General features: G+C 36.5%; 1 pseudogene; it reads left to right on the top strand.

Annotated features, from left to right (window-relative positions):
• LOC108171038 (pre-mRNA-splicing factor SLU7-A-like) overlaps positions 1–13,270 on the top strand; it is a 32,617-nt pseudogene that overhangs the window by 9,659 nt on the left and 9,688 nt on the right.

Below are 13,270 nucleotides of genomic sequence, written 5' to 3' on the forward strand. Positions count from 1 at the left end.
AGAAAAACAAAAATTGAATAAAGAAAGAGAGAAGAAACAGGCAGAGAGACTGTCAGAAGCACGGGGGGAGAGAGAGTACAGCAAGCAGAAAAGAAGCAGCCAAGCTGCCTTGAAAGGCAGCGCCAGGAGAGAAGCAGACTGGCGGGGAGAGACACGAGGAGAACAGAGAAGTAAGGACAGAAAGGAGAGTCCACACGGGCAGAAGACCAGAGGCAGGGGCAGACTGGCGCTGAAGCACTCTTCTCTCTCGGTTAAATCTTTCCAAACTTATATTTTATTTTTGCTTTAATAATGTGTAACTAAATTTATTCTGGTTAGAGGTTAATTCAAAGCCATGAATATATTTGTAATATGAATTGATTACCTTCAGTTGTGATTTCTGAGTTGTGATTTAATTTGATTAACTGCTTGATTGATAACTTATTTTTGTATGTCGATTAAGAATGCATACTTAATTTACATGCATGAATTTGATGCTAGAATATAAGTGAATTTCACCTAATCGTTATGAACTTATATTCACAAGTAATGAAGGTTGTTATCCACAATCGTGTTAAGTGAGTTCTAGGCTGGATTAACATGCGTATTCCATAGTTATGAATGCCTAGTCAATGTTTATGATTTCCGTTGAACTTAATGATCTTTGTTGAATGTCTCTATCATGCGTATTCCATAGTTAGGGACTTTGATGAGGAATAATTTGGTTGTAATGCGTATTCCATTCAATCCAATGAATCTAGGGAAATCTAAAGAGTTAATTTAAAGCGGACCTAATTAACTTGGAACATTGTCATTCACAATTTATTGAAAGAACAACTGAAAATCAATTTAGGTTGCATATGTGTCATGTGTGGAGAAGAACCCTCTAGCTAGTCTGTCACCTATCCTTTCACCTTAATTTCATGCTTTTGTCAATTCTGTAATTTATTTAAGTTTAATTTACTTCTCGTCAAAACCAAACCCCCCCCCCATTATTAAATTATATTATTTAGTTAGTTTTCATTGTTGTTAGTCTTTTAATTCAATTTCCGTCCATTTCAGTTCCTAGTGTCTAATTTGATTGTTTTCATTATTTTGAGTCATTCTAAGTGTGTTTCGAGTTATTAGAGTTTTTAGCCAAGTTTTGTGTCCTTGAGTCTTGTTTAATATTTTTAAATTAATTTAGAATAGATTAGCAATCCCTCCTAATCCCCGGCCTAGAACGATACCCTACTTACATCTATACTACAATTGTCAAAAAGAGGGTTTAATTTGTGTGTACTTATATTTTACGCATCAATAATCAAAGATCAAGGACCTAACCACAAGACAACTATGATGCCTCAGGTCAAAGGACTACTTACATTATTCCAACTATTAGAGTTACTTGCTTGACATGTGAGTAGACGTCCATGCAAGTACTCTCGTTTGATTGTGTTCAGTGAACTCATTCCCTTAATGAGCACCTACATACCTGTCTTAGTGTCACTACACGAATGGGATGAGACTTTCCATCCTTCCAATTGAAGGGGACATAGTATGTACTGGTCTTTGCATTGTCAGTATCCCTCTGATAATCATATGACCAGAAACCTTTTGGACATGATGGTTATGTGAAGAAGGTCTCTGTAGTCTAACATCATTAGATTACTTCTTCCATCGATCCATTGTCCATGGATTCATTATTTAGGACATATATCCTTTATTGAGATAGTCCTAATTAGTATATTTGCCTTTTGATGTATAAGAGTCATCTATACACACATTCATTGTCCTGAAAGGTTTCTTCCAAAGATTGACTTTCAGGGCATATTTCCAACAATCTCCCACTTGCACTAAAGTCAATCACTAGTGTATCTCATAGATGCTAGTTGAGTGAACTTATGCTCATAGGTTAAGTTGGTTATGTATTAATCCTTTTTATTTAAAAGGGATTTACTTATCAAATGTTTCTAAAACGTTTGATGTTGTCTCTTTCTTGTGTTCAAATACTTTGATGAGACCTTGATTCCATGGCTTGAGCTATCGCCCCATTACGTCGTAGTGTCCAACTAACGACCTTATGGTTTGGATTCAATCATTGGTTCTATAAGAACCCCTTCTATTCAAAACACCTTTTGAAGCAGTTTCTAAAACAATATATCGCCATATATTTCGTTTGTATACTTTATACATACTTTGCTCCAACCTTGAGACCATTGTAGTACAATACTAACAATACATTCATATGATTAGTACTTCATCCATTATGAAGTTCCATTTGTTAAAATGGGTTATGTTCACTTTGGTTAATAACCTAAGTGAATGCACGCTTCCAGAGTCCTACTCTGATGTTCCTTTCTTAAAGGCAATAATACTCTATCAGTTGCTATGGTTCTGATCCTGGGCTATAGTAATATCTTAAAGTGACAACCCCTGTGGTTTTTCACCTTTGGATATCATCTCACACATTCATTATAAGGGTTATGAAAATGATTTTCTATCATATGGGAAAACACCTTCTCAAATCTTCAACATTTGAGATTTAATTTCCCCATTAAACATTCTTGAGATAGCCTTGCTATATCATTAAGTCCAATTTCAAGTCTATACTTCAAAATTGACCGTGTCACAATTTTGTTATTAACTTGTCTTGGATCTATTGACAATCATTGAGATCCATTAGCTTATTTGATGATGTCTCAACAATTTTGGGACTATCAACAACTCTAGCTAACACAAGTTATTTAAACGAACATACACAAAAGAATTCCTTCTCAAGTAATTCCATTTGAAATGTGTGACTTGTTTCATCAAGTCTATTCGTTTAATTATATGGTGTCATACACCATACTTCAAGTTTTAGTCATACTAAGACCTTTAATGTAGTCATATAAGAATTATCCAAGTCTTTAGTGGAAGCATGGCTCCTACTAAGGATATAGAAACTCAACCATTCCTTCTAGGTGGTTGATATAATTCTTTATCGAAACTACATAGAGCGTTATAGTTACAAGAGGTGTCGAATTTGGATTGTCTTGTTGTTAAACCATATGTTGTGACTCATTTTGAAACTATTCCCTTTTGTTTCATCAATTTGTCCATATGCTTTGTTATTAGCTTGTTCTCATAAAAGAGAATGGTGGACAACTCCCAACATATAACCATTTTATGCTAGGTTGACGAAACCAACATTCATAGACTATTCTTTAGAATGTTTACACAACATAGAATTTTAATGTTTTGAAGAGCTTGAGTCTTTTAACAATTAAAATTACAAACTCTTAATAATAGAGAAGTACTATTATTCTTTAGACAACTATAAACTAATCATATTCAAGTTTATATCCTATTTCTCACCTCCCACTATTTCTCATGACTTTAATGAGAAATTCACTTCATAAATTCAAAATGTATAAACGTGGAGTATACGGGTAGAGGACATTGTCGGGTAGCTTTCAAACCTTTCAAGCTCATTTGTTTCAATCTCCACTAAGTCGATGTCTTGCTATTAAGTGACTAAAGTCTTTAAACATTTCATAGATTTAGACACATCATTCTTGGTTTAATCACTAACACGCTTGTCATTTTAAAACGATTTTAAGAATGCCTTGTTCAAAACTACTAATTGAATCAAGAGTGATCTTGATTATTGTGGTTAAGTGATAACCATATAAGAAACGTTTTTCTTTATTATTTATATCATTATAATGTGATCTTCCAGGAATCTCTAGACCCTTTTCAATTCATATAGAACTCATATGTAGACAATTGGAACCAAATCTAAAGATTCATTGTATCCTTCTTTGTCCTACACGTGAGATCTATCCATAATTGATAAGTCTAAAGTTTGGATATCGCATTACATAAGTGATATAAATCTTGTATCTCAACAAGGATACAACAAGACAATATTCAATTCATAACACTACTTTAAGGAAATAATATATTAGAAGGCATTCATCACATTACATTGATATGATAATTCAAACATTCATAATGTTTAATACAAAAAGAATTAGCTCTATACATTTAGAGACTAATTATATACCTTCATTTAGGCACCAATAGTGGTCTTCCATCATATGAAGCCACATTATAAGTTCTTAACAAAATAAGAAAGTTTAAAGACTATCTTTAAGTGCCTAACAAACTTCCTAAGTAGTTAGCTAAAATATGGTGGCCGAACCCTTCTCCAACCTTTTCCTTGCTTGTTCATCTTCTACTTGGCTCCTCCACCTATATACAATTATATAAGTGATTAGCTCTTTATATCAAATATAAATATTTAGAAGATCTAACCATTAGAATTGAAGATAAGAACATAAACCATACCTTGTGGCTTGTCCTTTAGAGTTGCAAGGTATAACCTGCAATTCCTCTTCCAATGCCCCTCCTTTCCACAGTGGTGGCAAGTCCCCTTGGGCTCATTTGCCTTCTTTTTCCTCACTCCTCCTTGCGGCTTGGGAGTGGGTGACTTCTTCTCCTTCCCTTTGCCTTTGCCTTGCAGCTTGGCCTTGGAAGAAGATGGCTTGTTGTAGGCTACTGCAGCAGTCCCTACAACGTTCTCTTTCTTCATAGTCTTCTCAGCGGTTATTAACATGTTTAGTAATCAGAGAGAGTGCTATCCATCTTGTTCATATTGTAGTTCATAACGAACTGCGAGAACGAATCAGAAAGAGAAGCCAAGATGAAGTCCTGGGCCAATTCCCCGTCAAGTGGAGTCCCTAGGTTCTCCAGTTGTTCAATGAGTCCAATCATCTTCAGTACATGTTGATGCACTGGAGCTCCCTTGACCATTTTGGTCTTCACAAGTTCACTGACAGTGCTAAAGCGACGGTTGCGCGTCTCTTCACCATATAACTCCGTAAGATGGAGTATGATGGAAGATGCACTGTCCATGCCCTCGTGCTGTCTCTGTAGCTCCTCATTCATGAAAGCCAACAGATAGCACTTGGCTTGTGTATCATCCTCAACGTGCTAGTCATACTTAGCACGTTCATCCTCAGTGGCCTCAGGGCCAAGGGGTATGTGAGGTGGAGCCTTGTCTAGTACGTAAACAATCTTCTCCAAGGTTAAGAGAATCTTGACATTATGAAACCATGATGGGAAATTGTGCCCCTCTAGGCAATGTTTGTTGAGTATTTTCGCGAGTGTGCTTCCAACCATATCTAAATACATAAACAATAAAATAAATTAGTTTGATTGTCGATTAAGTCAAACGATTCGGGTCTTTAAACCGAATGACATCACCCACCATTTTTGGCAAATTCCATATCCCTCAAGATGGAATCCGGGAGATTTCAATGAAAGCTCCTAGCGGGTTATAGGAGGCTCACTATTACCAAGCCCACCTCACGATGATACGATGTTGGCTAGCAAAAATAATAATGAGAGGGTATGACTACCCATTCACAACAACCTCTTGTGATTACCCATCTATTTGGCCTCTAGAGAACAATGCTTCACAATGATATGATGTTGGCACCATTTCTCTTAGTTAAGTTTTGTCCCACCATGCCGGTTTAAATAAGGGTTCAAGTATGACCTCACGATGATACGATGTTGGCCACACTCGTTGCCTACCTTAACCACATCAAATGTTTAAATAAACTCCTCCTGAGTATAAGCACGCACTTTGCACTCCTCCATGATAGGGTGAAGGCGGTGTACGAGTCATAAACGATTGGAGCCTACCATGGTGGAAGGCCACGAAGAAGTGTTCAAAGCACCTCTCCGCTTTCAACGTAATATTGGATATTGGTTGAGGGATTTTAAGGTCTCATCATTTTATTTATTTAATCACATTAAAATAAATTGTGTCCTATTGTAACTACTAGTCCAAAGTTAATGAAATTAGTAGCATATGATATCCCCACTATTCGTTTTCATAAAACAAATCAATATCAAAACATTTTTCAAAATATTGGAGATATATATAACTACTAATTGTATTCATTATATTTAGTAGCGTATGATACTCCCACTATTTGTTTTGAGAAAAACAAATCAATATCAAAAACGAATTTTTCAAATATTGGAAGTAACTACTACTACTATGGTTTTTGCATTCCTTTGACATTGGACTTTATAGTTATCTTAGGCTCTTTGGATGACCATGGACTTATTGGGTTAATTCAACAACGAGCCAACATTGTTGAATAAGATCTAGGGAAGGTTGTGTCGTTTTAATTACGTGTTTTCAATCCAATTAAAACATTTTTCATTGAGCCATTAGAAATGAAAGACAATCATTCATTGCTAATTAGGGCGTTGGACCCAATTAATCTTTAATCTCATGACAAAATCCTCTTTTAATCATGTCACCTTACCAATAGTTAAAGAAACTCTAGTCTAGTACTAGAGGGAATCAACTAATTGAAAGAGATTAAGAAGTAATAAGAATTACAAACCGATTTGTACAAATTCCTAGAAATTACATATACTAAGAGGGAGAGAAAGATTAATGTCTATCATGACAAGGTCCAATTGAAACAGTAATTAAAACACATTCCCAAGGTTCAAACAATTTGAGTTTAGCGCCCTTTCTCATAGCTCAATTATCGTTTAAGGCATAAGTCCATAGTCAACCATTTTCTAACTACTTAATCACATAAAATAATTAATTGGAATGCAACATGAACATTTAGATTTAGTGCATATGGGCATAATAGTATTATGAGTTTAAACAACTAACATAATTAAAATAAATTTTTTTTAACTTGTTAGTTAGATGGGGCCTAATATGCAAATATGAAAAGTTAAGGGTCAAACCGTAAATACTTGAAAGTAATTATCAACTTTTCAAAAATTACAAAATAGCCCCACAAGTGGATAAATCCACTAGGGTGGCCGGCCATGTTAATGGGGATGGGAGGTTTCTTACATATGCATTAAATCAAATGAAAGTAAATATAACCCTAGATATTTCTTGCAACTTGATAAGCTTTAAGGACTTTAGAGTAATGGTGATGGAAATTCTCCTAGTCAAGTCTAGGATTTAATAAATTTTTGGGAAGGCTATGGATGGTAAGTATATCATCCAAAACCATAAAACAATTTATGAACACAAAACAAAACCATTTTCACCAAAAACAAAACCATGAACACCAAGAACAAAACCATGAACACAATTTCAAGATTTGTACATTCTTGGTGATTTTTCAAACCCAAAAACAAAAGTGACAAGATCTAGATTTTCTAGCTTTAAAAAGATGTGTGAGTGTCTTACAATAAAACACAAACACAAGCCAAAACCTCCCCCCAAAACCGTGCCCTCCCCTATGGTACTTTAGCCCCAAATTTTGTTCCAAAACTCATTCTTCATTCATGTATCCAAAACACTGTTTGCATACATATATTTTTCAACTCTTGATTCACATTTTTCAACACTTGAAAAACAAAAGATAAACATACTTTGAATGAAGAAATAATATGTCAAACATAAAATTAAATATGCATAAAATCCAAAAGGACACATCAAATATAAACCTTTGGCTTTCATACCACTTGACGGGAAAATAATGAGATTTATGTGGGATTTCTAGTGACTAGCATGCATATACAATTCAAAATTCATATACATACGCAACGGAAGCATGTTATCACATAATATCAAAGCTATAGTCATGCAAATCCCCTTCAAGAAGCATAGGTTTATATTTGATGCATCTAAGAAATTATTGATGAACAAAGAGTGAAGGTATAGTTTTATACCTCTTGATCTAGACTTGAGACCAAGGATGGACCGCCTCCAAGTTCTTTGCTCTTGGAACTCCTTGAGCCTAGCCTCCCTCCTTGCCTCCTCCACTTTGCTAGAATGAGTGCTCCTTGGTTCTCCTTTAGTCTCCAAGATTGAAGACCTCTAAAGATCCACACCCACTAGTGTAGTGAGATGGATGGAGGAATAACCAAAGGGTGAGAAGATGATTAGCTAAACCCCCTTTGGTGGCCGGCCTTATGTGTGTTTTAGAGAGAGAGATGTTTTTCTTCTTTTGTGAAAAATGAGCACACAAAACCCTAATGAACTTTTCACTATAAAGTTCCTTTTATATCTCAAAGAAAACTAGCCAACCGCTTGACTTCCTCTCTCTCCCTTTCCCTCCATTTGGCCGGCCCCTTTAGTGTTGTTTGGGCTTTGGGCTTTTATTATTTCAAGTCATCCTATGCTTAAATAAAAGTCCAATGGGTTTGGGCTTAATGACCCAAATGAACCCGAACTTTTCTTTAAGCCCAAAACGATCTTTTATCGCTTTTATGATTTCTTTAGACTTTCTAATTAATCACAACACTTAATTAATCCAATTAATTATTTCCATCATCCATTAGTTGTCTCACTACAAGAGTGTATCGGTGTACAATCATTTTAGGTTCTAATTAGCAAGGCAGTGAGGTGATTGGCACCAATCCAATTGATTATATTTAATCCAATCACTTAGTGAATTAAACCTTACTTTTAATTCTCCTTCTTCTTTGACGACTACTTATTTAGTCAACTAGAAGAACACACAAGCCATGAGTGACATCTAACCATATATCATGGCTACCCAAGCTAATGTAGAATTTGTTCGGAGAACCTATTCAGTTGGAATTACAATGTAATTCGATCATTCTCTAAAACAATACTCTCAATCACACTATTAGGGTATGGATATATTATGTCAAACCCCTAATGTGATTATTCCATGTTATATGATTCAATTGAGTCGTATAGGAACGCTTTCCTTTATTACGCTCAATACTTCGGCCGAAGATTCCCGAATCATATCTTAGAGTATTCATCCTCTCATAACGAGGATTAGAGATTCCTTGTTGCGCATTTACTTGCCTTCATGGCTAAGTGGCTTAACCCCAACTATGCCGTGGACACCCGCGAATGGAGTGACTTTGACATAATCAAAGATCAAGGACCTAACCACAAGACAACTATGATGCCTCAGGTCAAAGGACTACTTACATTATTCCAACTATTAGAGTTACTTGCTTGACATATGAGTAGACCTCCATGCAAGTACTCTCGTTTGATTGTGTTCAGTGAACTCATTCCCCTAATGAGCACCTACATACCTGTCTTAGTGTCACTACACGAATGGGATGAGACTTTCCATCCTTCCAATTGAAGGGGACATAGTATGTACTGGTCTTTGCATTGTCAGTATCCCTCTGACAATCATATGACCAGGAACCTTTTGGACATGATGGTTATGTGAAGAAGGTCTCTGTAGTCTAACATCATTAGATTACTTCTTCCATCGATCCATTGTCCATGGATTCATTATTTAGGACATATATCGTTTATTGAGATAGTCCTAATTAGTATCTTTGCCTTTTGATGTATAAGAGTCATCTATACACACATTCATTGTCCTGAAAGGTTTCTTCCAAAGATTGACTTTCAGGGCATATTTCTAACACAACCTCTACCAAGGAAGCATGGGAGAAGCTTCAAACCTCTTACAAAGGAGCCGAACAAGTGAAAAAGGTTCGTTTTCAAGTATTAAGATGTGAGTTTGAATCTCTACAAATGAAAGGGTCTAAATCAATCTCCGATTATTTCTCAAGAGTCTTAGCTGTTTCCAATCAATTAAAAAGAAACGGTGAAAAGTTAGAAGATGTTAGAATTATGGAGAAGATACTACGCTCGTTGAACCCCAAGTTTGAGCACTTTGTCATGACGATTGAAGAAACTAAAAACTTGGAAGAAATTAGTATAGAACAATTAATGGGTTTGCTACAAGCATATGAACAGAAACATAAAAAGAGGCAAGGGAATGATGAGCAGCTCCTCAAGATGCATGTTCAGCCAAAGAAGAAAGAAGAAACCTTCGACAATGAAAGAAGCCAATAAGAAAGAAGTCGTGGCCGAGGTCGCAGACGTGGGTGTGGATATGGACGTGGACGTGGTTAGAACTTCAACAACCATAGTAACTATGAAAGAGGAGAAAGCTCAACAAAAGGTCATGGAAGAAGACGCTCAAACTTGAGGTATGAAAAATCTCAAGTTCAATGCTACAACTGTCAAAAGTTTGGGCATTATGCTTGGGAATGTAGACTTCCAAGCAACAGACCTGATGAAAAGGTCAATTATGTGAAAGAAGAAATAGAAGAGAATGGTTTTGTGCTAGTAGCATGTAAGAACAATGATGGAGACCAACACTATACATGGTACCTTGACTTCGGCACCATTAACCACATGTGCAGAAGAAAAAACATGTTCGTAGAGCTCAATGAATTGGTGAGTGGCAACGTTTCTTTTGGAGATGAATCCAAAATACTTGTAAAAGGAAAAGGTAACATCCTTATTCCCCAAAAAAATGGCGGTCACCAATTAATTTCAAATGTCTACTACGTGCCCAATATGAAAAGCAACATTTTGAGCTTGGGTCAACTTTTAGAAAAAGGTTATGATATTCATATGAAAAACTATAGCCTTTTTCTTAGAGATGACAAAGGAAGATTAATTGCCAAGGTGAAAATGTCAAAGAATAGGATGTTTCTTATGAATATTCAAAATGATGTTGCAAAGTGCCTCAAAACATGTTACAAAGACACATCCTGGCTTTGGCATCTTTGTTTTGGGCATCTTAACTTTGGGGGACTGGAGTTATTGTCCAAGAATGAGATGGTGAAAGGCTTATCGTGCATCAGTCACCCTGACCAAGCTTGGGAATGATGTTTACTTGGGAAACAGTTCAGAAAAAGCTTTCCAAAGGAGTCGACCACAAAAGTCCAGAAGCCACTCGAGCTCATTCACACTGATGTGTGCGATCCAATAAAACCAAGCTCTTTGGGTAAAAATAATTAATTCCTTCTCTTCATTGATGATTTTTCAAGGAAAACCTGGGTGTATTTCTTGAAGCAAAAATCAGAGGTATTTGGAGGATTCAAGAAGTTCAAAGCTGCTGTAGAAAAAGAAAATGGTTGCAAGATCAAAGCTATGAGATCTGATCGAGGAGGAGAATTCACTTCGAAGAAATTTTAAGAATTATGTGAAGCCAATGGAATTCATCGACCTTTGACAGTTCCTAGATCCTCTCAACAAAATGGTGTGGCGGAAAGAAAAACTCAAACTATCCTGGACATGGCTCGAAGTATGCTCAAAAGTAAGAGATTGCCTAAGGAGTTGTAACATGCGATGTCTACCTATCTAATCGGTCTCTAATAAGAAGTGTGTGGGGAAAGACTACGTAAGAAGCATGGAGTGGAAGAAAGCCAGGTATCTTTCATCTAAGAGTTTCTGGAAGCATAGCCCATGTACATGTACCAATAAGAGGAGAACCAAACTAGACGACAAAAGTGAGAAGTTTATCTTTATCGGCTATGACTCAAATTCAAAAGGCTATATGATGTATAATCCGAACAATGGGAAGATGGTGATTAGTTGAAAAGTGACGTTTGATGAAGAAGGAGAATGAGATTTTGGCTCTCATGCAGGTGATATTCACTTCTTTCCTCGGTTTGAAGAAGAGAATGAACAAGGGATGATGAAGCAAGCAAGAGAGGTTCAACAAGAATCCACTACTTCACCTGTTTCACCAACATCAACCAATCTTGGTAATTCACCAGCATCAGCATCATCAAGTGGGAGTCTAAATGAAAGAGAAGTACCATGCACAAGAAGTCTACGAGATCTCTATGAGGTAGTTGAAAGACTTGATAATCCTACACTTTTCTGTCTATTTGTTGATTATGAACCAGTTGATTTCCAAGAAGTAGTGCAAGATACTAAGTGGAGGAAAGCAATGGATGAAGAAATTGAAGCAATCCAGAAGAATGATACATGGGAACTCATTATTCTTCTGAAAGGACACAAAGCCATCAGAGTCAAGTGGGTGTATAAGACAAAGAAGAATGCCAACAGAGAGGTTGAAAGATACAAGGCGAGATTAATGGCGAATGGTTATAGTCAAAGAGCTGGAATCGACTATGATAAGGTATTTGCACCTGTTGCTCGATTGGAAACTATAAGATTACTAATTTCTTTAGCAACTCAAAACAAATGGAAGATTCAACAAATGGATGTGAAGTCTGCTTTCCTAAATGGAGTCCTTGAAGAAGAAGTTTACATTCAGCAACCGCCAGGCTTGAAATCAAAGGGCATGAAGACAAAGTTCTAAAGCTAAAGAAAGCCCCCTATGGGTTAAAACAAGCACCACAAGCATGGAATAGTTGCATTGACAAGTACTTCCAAGAAAACAACTTCACCAAGTGCCCTCATGAACACGCTTTATATGTCAAAGTCAAAGATGGAGATATTCTAATTGTGTGCTTATATGTGGATGATTTAATCTTCACCAGAAGTAATCTAAGCATGTATGAAGAGTTCAAGAGAGTGATGACCAAAGAATTTGAGATAACTGACATAGGGCTGATGGTATACTACCTAAGCATTGAAGTCAAGCAGAATGAAGAAGGCATTTTCATCTCCCAAGAAAGCTACATTAAGGAGATACTGAAAAAGTTCAAAATGGACAATTGCAAGCCCATAAGCATACCAGTGGAGTGCGGAAGAGTCAAACTAACCAAACATGACGAAGGAGAAAGTATTTTTCAAGAGTCTAGTTGGAAGCTTGCGCTACTTGACATGCATAAGACCAAACATTCTCTATGTCGTCGGATTGTCAGTCGCTACATGGAGAATCCCACAACTACACATTTGAAGACCGCCAAAAGAATTCTTCGATATCTTAAGGTATTGTTAACTTTGGCTTGTTCTATTCAAGTTATGATAACTACAAACTTGCTGGATATAGCAACAGTGATTGGGTAGGAGATTCCGACGACAGAAAAAACACTACTAGATTTGTGTTCTTCATAGGAGACACTGCATTTATATGGATGTCGAAGAAGTAACCGATTGTCACTCTCTCTACCTGCGAAGCTGAATACGTAGCTGCTACCTCATGTGTTTGTCATGCAATCTGGCTGAGAAACTTGCTGAAAGAATTAAGCATGCCATAAAAAGAGCCAATAGAGATCTATGTTGACAAGAAGTCTGTAATAGCTCTAGTAAAGAATCCAGTATTCAATGACAGGAGTAAACACATAGATACCCGCTATCATTACATAAAAGAGTGTATTGCAAATAAGGATGTGCAAGTGGAATACGTCAAGTCACAAGACCAAGTCGCCGACATATTCACCAAACCACTTAGGCAAGAAGACTTTGTTAGATTGAGGAACACAATTGGCTTCGCAAGACAAGATTAAAGGGGGATGTTGAATTGTAATCTTGTCTTGGCCCAAGACATGGATCCAGCCCATGTTGCAAAAGGCAACACAAGCACAATGGATGATTCATGCAAATGCTAGA

Source organism: Malus domestica, chromosome 13 (genome assembly GCF_042453785.1).
Source record: "Malus domestica chromosome 13, GDT2T_hap1".
Taxonomy (NCBI): Eukaryota; Viridiplantae; Streptophyta; class Magnoliopsida; order Rosales; family Rosaceae; genus Malus; species Malus domestica.